The sequence below is a fragment of the Schistocerca piceifrons genome, unplaced genomic scaffold, assembly GCF_021461385.2.
Source record: "Schistocerca piceifrons isolate TAMUIC-IGC-003096 unplaced genomic scaffold, iqSchPice1.1 HiC_scaffold_607, whole genome shotgun sequence".
NCBI lineage: Eukaryota > Metazoa > Arthropoda > Insecta > Orthoptera > Acrididae > Schistocerca > Schistocerca piceifrons.
The window spans coordinates 38,082-47,230 of record NW_025728848.1 but is presented as its reverse complement, the minus strand read 5'-3'; the positions used below and the strand labels follow the sequence as shown (position 1 = coordinate 47,230).

General features: G+C 54.6%; 20 non-coding genes across 20 annotated transcripts; 16 read left to right on the top strand and 4 right to left on the bottom strand.

Annotated features, from left to right (window-relative positions):
* Nucleotides 1-401: 401 nt before the first annotated feature.
* Nucleotides 402-473, bottom strand: Trnag-ucc. The gene has a single exon. It is a non-coding gene; the product is annotated as a tRNA-Gly (tRNA).
* Nucleotides 474-815: 342 nt separating this feature from the next.
* On the top strand, nucleotides 816-886 carry Trnag-gcc. Its single transcript has one exon. It is a non-coding gene; the product is annotated as a tRNA-Gly (tRNA).
* Nucleotides 887-1,267: 381 nt separating this feature from the next.
* Trnam-cau lies at nucleotides 1,268-1,340 on the top strand. The gene has a single exon. It is a non-coding gene; the product is annotated as a tRNA-Met (tRNA).
* A 305-nt stretch (nucleotides 1,341-1,645) lies between these two features.
* Trnae-uuc lies at nucleotides 1,646-1,717 on the top strand. The gene has a single exon. It is a non-coding gene; the product is annotated as a tRNA-Glu (tRNA).
* Nucleotides 1,718-1,915: 198 nt separating this feature from the next.
* Trnai-aau lies at nucleotides 1,916-1,989 on the top strand. Its single transcript has one exon. It is a non-coding gene; the product is annotated as a tRNA-Ile (tRNA).
* Nucleotides 1,990-2,599: 610 nt separating this feature from the next.
* Trnag-ucc lies at nucleotides 2,600-2,671 on the bottom strand. The gene has a single exon. It is a non-coding gene; the product is annotated as a tRNA-Gly (tRNA).
* Nucleotides 2,672-3,013: 342 nt separating this feature from the next.
* Trnag-gcc lies at nucleotides 3,014-3,084 on the top strand. Its single transcript has one exon. It is a non-coding gene; the product is annotated as a tRNA-Gly (tRNA).
* A 381-nt stretch (nucleotides 3,085-3,465) lies between these two features.
* Nucleotides 3,466-3,538, top strand: Trnam-cau. The gene has a single exon. It is a non-coding gene; the product is annotated as a tRNA-Met (tRNA).
* Nucleotides 3,539-3,843: 305 nt separating this feature from the next.
* On the top strand, nucleotides 3,844-3,915 carry Trnae-uuc. The gene has a single exon. It is a non-coding gene; the product is annotated as a tRNA-Glu (tRNA).
* Nucleotides 3,916-4,113: 198 nt separating this feature from the next.
* On the top strand, nucleotides 4,114-4,187 carry Trnai-aau. The gene has a single exon. It is a non-coding gene; the product is annotated as a tRNA-Ile (tRNA).
* A 610-nt stretch (nucleotides 4,188-4,797) lies between these two features.
* Nucleotides 4,798-4,869, bottom strand: Trnag-ucc. Its single transcript has one exon. It is a non-coding gene; the product is annotated as a tRNA-Gly (tRNA).
* Nucleotides 4,870-5,211: 342 nt separating this feature from the next.
* Nucleotides 5,212-5,282, top strand: Trnag-gcc. The gene has a single exon. It is a non-coding gene; the product is annotated as a tRNA-Gly (tRNA).
* Nucleotides 5,283-5,663: 381 nt separating this feature from the next.
* Trnam-cau lies at nucleotides 5,664-5,736 on the top strand. Its single transcript has one exon. It is a non-coding gene; the product is annotated as a tRNA-Met (tRNA).
* A 305-nt stretch (nucleotides 5,737-6,041) lies between these two features.
* Nucleotides 6,042-6,113, top strand: Trnae-uuc. Its single transcript has one exon. It is a non-coding gene; the product is annotated as a tRNA-Glu (tRNA).
* A 198-nt stretch (nucleotides 6,114-6,311) lies between these two features.
* Trnai-aau lies at nucleotides 6,312-6,385 on the top strand. The gene has a single exon. It is a non-coding gene; the product is annotated as a tRNA-Ile (tRNA).
* A 610-nt stretch (nucleotides 6,386-6,995) lies between these two features.
* On the bottom strand, nucleotides 6,996-7,067 carry Trnag-ucc. Its single transcript has one exon. It is a non-coding gene; the product is annotated as a tRNA-Gly (tRNA).
* A 342-nt stretch (nucleotides 7,068-7,409) lies between these two features.
* Nucleotides 7,410-7,480, top strand: Trnag-gcc. Its single transcript has one exon. It is a non-coding gene; the product is annotated as a tRNA-Gly (tRNA).
* Nucleotides 7,481-7,861: 381 nt separating this feature from the next.
* On the top strand, nucleotides 7,862-7,934 carry Trnam-cau. The gene has a single exon. It is a non-coding gene; the product is annotated as a tRNA-Met (tRNA).
* A 305-nt stretch (nucleotides 7,935-8,239) lies between these two features.
* Nucleotides 8,240-8,311, top strand: Trnae-uuc. Its single transcript has one exon. It is a non-coding gene; the product is annotated as a tRNA-Glu (tRNA).
* Nucleotides 8,312-8,509: 198 nt separating this feature from the next.
* Trnai-aau lies at nucleotides 8,510-8,583 on the top strand. Its single transcript has one exon. It is a non-coding gene; the product is annotated as a tRNA-Ile (tRNA).
* Nucleotides 8,584-9,149: the final 566 nt, after the last annotated feature.

Below are 9,149 nucleotides of genomic sequence, written 5' to 3'. Positions count from 1 at the left end.
GATGCGTAACAACTTTGGCCCTTGTCAGTACTTGGGCGGGTGAGCGCATGGGAACACAGGGCACTATTTGCACTTTTACTTCCTATTTTTGTTTCTCCTTTGTTTTCGGAGCTACAGCCCGATTCGGTCAGGGAGACGCCACCGTGAAATGAAGGGGGCGTGCTGTGTGTCCATCGCCTCGCCTCTCCTTACCTCTCTCAGTCGTTTCTCGTGCTTGTCGTTTTGATAAAGGCCGATTTGAGAGCGTCAGCTCTCGCGTCAGCTGAGCAAAGTCGAGACAAGTCGAGACACGAGACAAGTCGAGACACACTAAGGGCTGGTATGCAGCGAGTAAGAGGGCGAAAAAACAATAATTTAAGAGCGCGTGGCAAAAGTACTCATACGCGAAATTAAAAGCCTGCTGCGGTGGCCGGGAATCGAACGCGGATCAACTGCTTGGAAGGCAACTATGCTGACCATTACACCACCACCGCACAAGCGAGCGCCGCGCGTCCGCGCTGTGTCGGCTTCCCGCCAGTCGGCAGCGGCCGAAGGTGATCGTACCTGGCAGGCGCATTTCGAGGCAGGCTAGGGGAGCACATCCAGACGCATTCGGACAGCGTATCCGCGCACATTTCGCATCCTTTGGCAAGAGTTGGGCGCCGGCGACGCAAGAGTACGCAGAGGACCGCGTTCTGGCGGCATTTTTAAGCAGTGCAGTGCAGGATTCAGCGTCTGCAGCATCTTTCCCACAGAATGCTACGGCGCTTGACGGCAGTCCCACTTTCCCTTGAGACATCTGCTCGGGAAGCAGCGTCAAGTTACCGCTGGCCCCAGCATCGGTGGTTCAGTGGTAGAATGCTCGCCTGCCACGCGGGCGGCCCGGGTTCGATTCCCGGCCGATGCATCATTTTGCTTTTCCCGCGATGATGCTGCCGCGTGGCTTGAGCGCTTGAGATGCACGATCCACAAGAATGTGTAGCTGGATTTCCCTTGAGAAGGACCGAGAACGCAGCACTCGCGGGTCCCCACTAGGACGCTCGCATCATGTTCTACAGACTAGCGTCGGCCTGGCCTCACAAGTTGCTGGGTCCGGGTGCCTCCGAGGCTCTGAACTTTAACGACAAGGAGTGCTGCCTATCGTTGCAACAGCTGCAGCAGCACCGCAATCAACTGGGCCGGCAGTGCACGTGTAGCAACAGAACACGTTATCCAGGAAGTACAGTGTCTCTACGTCTAATATTGGGTACGGTATTTACCCAGTTTCCAGGACAAGCGGTGCACCCGTGCCTCGGTAGCGCAGTAGGCAGCGCGTAAGTCTCATAATCTTAAGGTCGTGAGTTCGATCCTCACCCGGGGCATTTAATTTTCTGTGACTGATGGTGGTGCTGTTGCTAGGGCGCCAACGTATTTCTTGTTTGTTATCCACAACGTTTCAACGCTTCAGCGGGAAAATGTTTACTTCCTGTTATTGCTACTTACAGCTTCCCTTTTCCTCTTCTCCCAGCAGAGCATGAAGCCAAAAGCATTGCTCTGCGGCGTTTGAGGTGCGCGCCTTGCCAGTCAGTATGTGCAAAGATGCTCGCAAAGAGAGAGGGGCGCCGACGCGGCACTCGACACGAAATGCGCCAAGCGACCGTACGAACGGTCGAACGAAACGTCCACATCCGGTGTGGTCTAGTGGCTAGGATACCTGGCTTTCACCCAGGAGGCCCGGGTTCGATTCCCGGTACCGGAACGGAATTTTTTCCACACGAATCGTGGCAAGTTTGAGCTGTCCGAGCAGCCGTTTGCCGTCCTGCTCGCAATATAGCTACTGTTTCGTGACCGTCAGCAGAATATAGACTAGGGAAGCAGACACACGACGACCATAGAAATGGTGTATGGCTTCATGCCACCTGTTTCCAGCGTAGGGCTGAGCAGCTGCATCTGCCGAGGCCCGTTAGCTCAGTTGGTTAGAGCGTCGTGCTAATAACGCGAAGGTCGTGGGTTCGATCCCCCCACGGGCCACTACTCTTTTACTACTACGAAAAGGCAGCGCCGATTTCAGCTGGCGAGTGTGATGACCAAAAGATCATCACCCTGCGTGGAAGTTGACAGAGGATCCGAACCCGACTCGTCGGGAAGCGCTACAGCATTCACTCGGCAATGGCCATAATATCTTGAATACACTGGTTCTCAACCGATAAAGAGAAAATGAAAGAAAATGTCCGATTGCCGATGCGTAACAACTTTGGCCCTTGTCAGTACTTGGGCGGGTGAGCGCATGGGAACACAGGGCACTATTTGCACTTTTACTTCCTATTTTTGTTTCTCCTTTGTTTTCGGAGCTACAGCCCGATTCGGTCAGGGAGACGCCACCGTGAAATGAAGGGGGCGTGCTGTGTGTCCATCGCCTCGCCTCTCCTTACCTCTCTCAGTCGTTTCTCGTGCTTGTCGTTTTGATAAAGGCCGATTTGAGAGCGTCAGCTCTCGCGTCAGCTGAGCAAAGTCGAGACAAGTCGAGACACGAGACAAGTCGAGACACACTAAGGGCTGGTATGCAGCGAGTAAGAGGGCGAAAAAACAATAATTTAGGAGCGCGTGGCAAAAGTACTCATACGCGAAATTAAAAGCCTGCTGCGGTGGCCGGGAATCGAACGCGGATCAACTGCTTGGAAGGCAACTATGCTGACCATTACACCACCACCGCACAAGCGAGCGCCGCGCGTCCGCGCTGTGTCGGCTTCCCGCCAGTCGGCAGCGGCCGAAGGTGATCGTACCTGGCAGGCGCATTTCGAGGCAGGCTAGGGGAGCACATCCAGACGCATTCGGACAGCGTATCCGCGCACATTTCGCATCCTTTGGCAAGAGTTGGGCGCCGGCGACGCAAGAGTACGCAGAGGACCGCGTTCTGGCGGCATTTTTAAGCAGTGCAGTGCAGGATTCAGCGTCTGCAGCATCTTTCCCACAGAATGCTACGGCGCTTGACGGCAGTCCCACTTTCCCTTGAGACATCTGCTCGGGAAGCAGCGTCAAGTTACCGCTGGCCCCAGCATCGGTGGTTCAGTGGTAGAATGCTCGCCTGCCACGCGGGCGGCCCGGGTTCGATTCCCGGCCGATGCATCATTTTGCTTTTCCCGCGATGATGCTGCCGCGTGGCTTGAGCGCTTGAGATGCACGATCCACAAGAATGTGTAGCTGGATTTCCCTTGAGAAGGACCGAGAACGCAGCACTCGCGGGTCCCCACTAGGACGCTCGCATCATGTTCTACAGACTAGCGTCGGCCTGGCCTCACAAGTTGCTGGGTCCGGGTGCCTCCGAGGCTCTGAACTTTAACGACAAGGAGTGCTGCCTATCGTTGCAACAGCTGCAGCAGCACCGCAATCAACTGGGCCGGCAGTGCACGTGTAGCAACAGAACACGTTATCCAGGAAGTACAGTGTCTCTACGTCTAATATTGGGTACGGTATTTACCCAGTTTCCAGGACAAGCGGTGCACCCGTGCCTCGGTAGCGCAGTAGGCAGCGCGTAAGTCTCATAATCTTAAGGTCGTGAGTTCGATCCTCACCCGGGGCATTTAATTTTCTGTGACTGATGGTGGTGCTGTTGCTAGGGCGCCAACGTATTTCTTGTTTGTTATCCACAACGTTTCAACGCTTCAGCGGGAAAATGTTTACTTCCTGTTATTGCTACTTACAGCTTCCCTTTTCCTCTTCTCCCAGCAGAGCATGAAGCCAAAAGCATTGCTCTGCGGCGTTTGAGGTGCGCGCCTTGCCAGTCAGTATGTGCAAAGATGCTCGCAAAGAGAGAGGGGCGCCGACGCGGCACTCGACACGAAATGCGCCAAGCGACCGTACGAACGGTCGAACGAAACGTCCACATCCGGTGTGGTCTAGTGGCTAGGATACCTGGCTTTCACCCAGGAGGCCCGGGTTCGATTCCCGGTACCGGAACGGAATTTTTTCCACACGAATCGTGGCAAGTTTGAGCTGTCCGAGCAGCCGTTTGCCGTCCTGCTCGCAATATAGCTACTGTTTCGTGACCGTCAGCAGAATATAGACTAGGGAAGCAGACACACGACGACCATAGAAATGGTGTATGGCTTCATGCCACCTGTTTCCAGCGTAGGGCTGAGCAGCTGCATCTGCCGAGGCCCGTTAGCTCAGTTGGTTAGAGCGTCGTGCTAATAACGCGAAGGTCGTGGGTTCGATCCCCCCACGGGCCACTACTCTTTTACTACTACGAAAAGGCAGCGCCGATTTCAGCTGGCGAGTGTGATGACCAAAAGATCATCACCCTGCGTGGAAGTTGACAGAGGATCCGAACCCGACTCGTCGGGAAGCGCTACAGCATTCACTCGGCAATGGCCATAATATCTTGAATACACTGGTTCTCAACCGATAAAGAGAAAATGAAAGAAAATGTCCGATTGCCGATGCGTAACAACTTTGGCCCTTGTCAGTACTTGGGCGGGTGAGCGCATGGGAACACAGGGCACTATTTGCACTTTTACTTCCTATTTTTGTTTCTCCTTTGTTTTCGGAGCTACAGCCCGATTCGGTCAGGGAGACGCCACCGTGAAATGAAGGGGGCGTGCTGTGTGTCCATCGCCTCGCCTCTCCTTACCTCTCTCAGTCGTTTCTCGTGCTTGTCGTTTTGATAAAGGCCGATTTGAGAGCGTCAGCTCTCGCGTCAGCTGAGCAAAGTCGAGACAAGTCGAGACACGAGACAAGTCGAGACACACTAAGGGCTGGTATGCAGCGAGTAAGAGGGCGAAAAAACAATAATTTAAGAGCGCGTGGCAAAAGTACTCATACGCGAAATTAAAAGCCTGCTGCGGTGGCCGGGAATCGAACGCGGATCAACTGCTTGGAAGGCAACTATGCTGACCATTACACCACCACCGCACAAGCGAGCGCCGCGCGTCCGCGCTGTGTCGGCTTCCCGCCAGTCGGCAGCGGCCGAAGGTGATCGTACCTGGCAGGCGCATTTCGAGGCAGGCTAGGGGAGCACATCCAGACGCATTCGGACAGCGTATCCGCGCACATTTCGCATCCTTTGGCAAGAGTTGGGCGCCGGCGACGCAAGAGTACGCAGAGGACCGCGTTCTGGCGGCATTTTTAAGCAGTGCAGTGCAGGATTCAGCGTCTGCAGCATCTTTCCCACAGAATGCTACGGCGCTTGACGGCAGTCCCACTTTCCCTTGAGACATCTGCTCGGGAAGCAGCGTCAAGTTACCGCTGGCCCCAGCATCGGTGGTTCAGTGGTAGAATGCTCGCCTGCCACGCGGGCGGCCCGGGTTCGATTCCCGGCCGATGCATCATTTTGCTTTTCCCGCGATGATGCTGCCGCGTGGCTTGAGCGCTTGAGATGCACGATCCACAAGAATGTGTAGCTGGATTTCCCTTGAGAAGGACCGAGAACGCAGCACTCGCGGGTCCCCACTAGGACGCTCGCATCATGTTCTACAGACTAGCGTCGGCCTGGCCTCACAAGTTGCTGGGTCCGGGTGCCTCCGAGGCTCTGAACTTTAACGACAAGGAGTGCTGCCTATCGTTGCAACAGCTGCAGCAGCACCGCAATCAACTGGGCCGGCAGTGCACGTGTAGCAACAGAACACGTTATCCAGGAAGTACAGTGTCTCTACGTCTAATATTGGGTACGGTATTTACCCAGTTTCCAGGACAAGCGGTGCACCCGTGCCTCGGTAGCGCAGTAGGCAGCGCGTAAGTCTCATAATCTTAAGGTCGTGAGTTCGATCCTCACCCGGGGCATTTAATTTTCTGTGACTGATGGTGGTGCTGTTGCTAGGGCGCCAACGTATTTCTTGTTTGTTATCCACAACGTTTCAACGCTTCAGCGGGAAAATGTTTACTTCCTGTTATTGCTACTTACAGCTTCCCTTTTCCTCTTCTCCCAGCAGAGCATGAAGCCAAAAGCATTGCTCTGCGGCGTTTGAGGTGCGCGCCTTGCCAGTCAGTATGTGCAAAGATGCTCGCAAAGAGAGAGGGGCGCCGACGCGGCACTCGACACGAAATGCGCCAAGCGACCGTACGAACGGTCGAACGAAACGTCCACATCCGGTGTGGTCTAGTGGCTAGGATACCTGGCTTTCACCCAGGAGGCCCGGGTTCGATTCCCGGTACCGGAACGGAATTTTTTCCACACGAATCGTGGCAAGTTTGAGCTGTCCGAGCAGCCGTTTGCCGTCCTGCTCGCAATATAGCTACTGTTTCGTGACCGTCAGCAGAATATAGACTAGGGAAGCAGACACACGACGACCATAGAAATGGTGTATGGCTTCATGCCACCTGTTTCCAGCGTAGGGCTGAGCAGCTGCATCTGCCGAGGCCCGTTAGCTCAGTTGGTTAGAGCGTCGTGCTAATAACGCGAAGGTCGTGGGTTCGATCCCCCCACGGGCCACTACTCTTTTACTACTACGAAAAGGCAGCGCCGATTTCAGCTGGCGAGTGTGATGACCAAAAGATCATCACCCTGCGTGGAAGTTGACAGAGGATCCGAACCCGACTCGTCGGGAAGCGCTACAGCATTCACTCGGCAATGGCCATAATATCTTGAATACACTGGTTCTCAACCGATAAAGAGAAAATGAAAGAAAATGTCCGATTGCCGATGCGTAACAACTTTGGCCCTTGTCAGTACTTGGGCGGGTGAGCGCATGGGAACACAGGGCACTATTTGCACTTTTACTTCCTATTTTTGTTTCTCCTTTGTTTTCGGAGCTACAGCCCGATTCGGTCAGGGAGACGCCACCGTGAAATGAAGGGGGCGTGCTGTGTGTCCATCGCCTCGCCTCTCCTTACCTCTCTCAGTCGTTTCTCGTGCTTGTCGTTTTGATAAAGGCCGATTTGAGAGCGTCAGCTCTCGCGTCAGCTGAGCAAAGTCGAGACAAGTCGAGACACGAGACAAGTCGAGACACACTAAGGGCTGGTATGCAGCGAGTAAGAGGGCGAAAAAACAATAATTTAGGAGCGCGTGGCAAAAGTACTCATACGCGAAATTAAAAGCCTGCTGCGGTGGCCGGGAATCGAACGCGGATCAACTGCTTGGAAGGCAACTATGCTGACCATTACACCACCACCGCACAAGCGAGCGCCGCGCGTCCGCGCTGTGTCGGCTTCCCGCCAGTCGGCAGCGGCCGAAGGTGATCGTACCTGGCAGGCGCATTTCGAGGCAGGCTAGGGGAGCACATCCAGACGCATTCGGACAGCGTATCCGCGCACATTTCGCATCCTTTGGCAAGAGTTGGGCGCCGGCGACGCAAGAGTACGCAGAGGACCGCGTTCTGGCGGCATTTTTAAGCAGTGCAGTGCAGGATTCAGCGTCTGCAGCATCTTTCCCACAGAATGCTACGGCGCTTGACGGCAGTCCCACTTTCCCTTGAGACATCTGCTCGGGAAGCAGCGTCAAGTTACCGCTGGCCCCAGCATCGGTGGTTCAGTGGTAGAATGCTCGCCTGCCACGCGGGCGGCCCGGGTTCGATTCCCGGCCGATGCATCATTTTGCTTTTCCCGCGATGATGCTGCCGCGTGGCTTGAGCGCTTGAGATGCACGATCCACAAGAATGTGTAGCTGGATTTCCCTTGAGAAGGACCGAGAACGCAGCACTCGCGGGTCCCCACTAGGACGCTCGCATCATGTTCTACAGACTAGCGTCGGCCTGGCCTCACAAGTTGCTGGGTCCGGGTGCCTCCGAGGCTCTGAACTTTAACGACAAGGAGTGCTGCCTATCGTTGCAACAGCTGCAGCAGCACCGCAATCAACTGGGCCGGCAGTGCACGTGTAGCAACAGAACACGTTATCCAGGAAGTACAGTGTCTCTACGTCTAATATTGGGTACGGTATTTACCCAGTTTCCAGGACAAGCGGTGCACCCGTGCCTCGGTAGCGCAGTAGGCAGCGCGTAAGTCTCATAATCTTAAGGTCGTGAGTTCGATCCTCACCCGGGGCATTTAATTTTCTGTGACTGATGGTGGTGCTGTTGCTAGGGCGCCAACGTATTTCTTGTTTGTTATCCACAACGTTTCAACGCTTCAGCGGGAAAATGTTTACTTCCTGTTATTGCTACTTACAGCTTCCCTTTTCCTCTTCTCCCAGCAGAGCATGAGGCCAAAAGCATTGCTCTGCGGCGTTTGAGGTGCGCGCCTTGCCAGTCAGTATGTGCAAAGATGCTCGCAAAGAGAGAGGGGCGCCGACGCGGCACTCGACACGAAATGCGCCAAGCGACCGTACGAACGGTCGAACGAAACGTCCACATCCGGTGTGGTCTAGTGGCTAGGATACCTGGCTTTCACCCAGGAGGCCCGGGTTCGATTCCCGGTACCGGAACGGAATTTTTTCCACACGAATCGTGGCAAGTTTGAGCTGTCCGAGCAGCCGTTTGCCGTCCTGCTCGCAATATAGCTACTGTTTCGTGACCGTCAGCAGAATATAGACTAGGGAAGCAGACACACGACGACCATAGAAATGGTGTATGGCTTCATGCCACCTGTTTCCAGCGTAGGGCTGAGCAGCTGCATCTGCCGAGGCCCGTTAGCTCAGTTGGTTAGAGCGTCGTGCTAATAACGCGAAGGTCGTGGGTTCGATCCCCCCACGGGCCACTACTCTTTTACTACTACGAAAAGGCAGCGCCGATTTCAGCTGGCGAGTGTGATGACCAAAAGATCATCACCCTGCGTGGAAGTTGACAGAGGATCCGAACCCGACTCGTCGGGAAGCGCTACAGCATTCACTCGGCAATGGCCATAATATCTTGAATACACTGGTTCTCAACCGATAAAGAGAAAATGAAAGAAAATGTCCGATTGCCGATGCGTAACAACTTTGGCCCTTGTCAGTACTTGGGCGGGTGAGCGCATGGGAACACAGGGCACTATTTGCACTTTTACTTCCTATTTTTGTTTCTCCTTTGTTTTCGGAGCTACAGCCCGATTCGGTCAGGGAGACGCCACCGTGAAATGAAGGGGGCGTGCTGTGTGTCCATCGCCTCGCCTCTCCTTACCTCTCTCAGTCGTTTCTCGTGCTTGTCGTTTTGATAAAGGCCGATTTGAGAGCGTCAGCTCTCGCGTCAGCTGAGCAAAGTCGAGACAAGTCGAGACACGAGACAAGTCGAGACACACTAAGGGCTGGTATGCAGCGAGTAAGAGGGCGAAAAAACAATAATTTA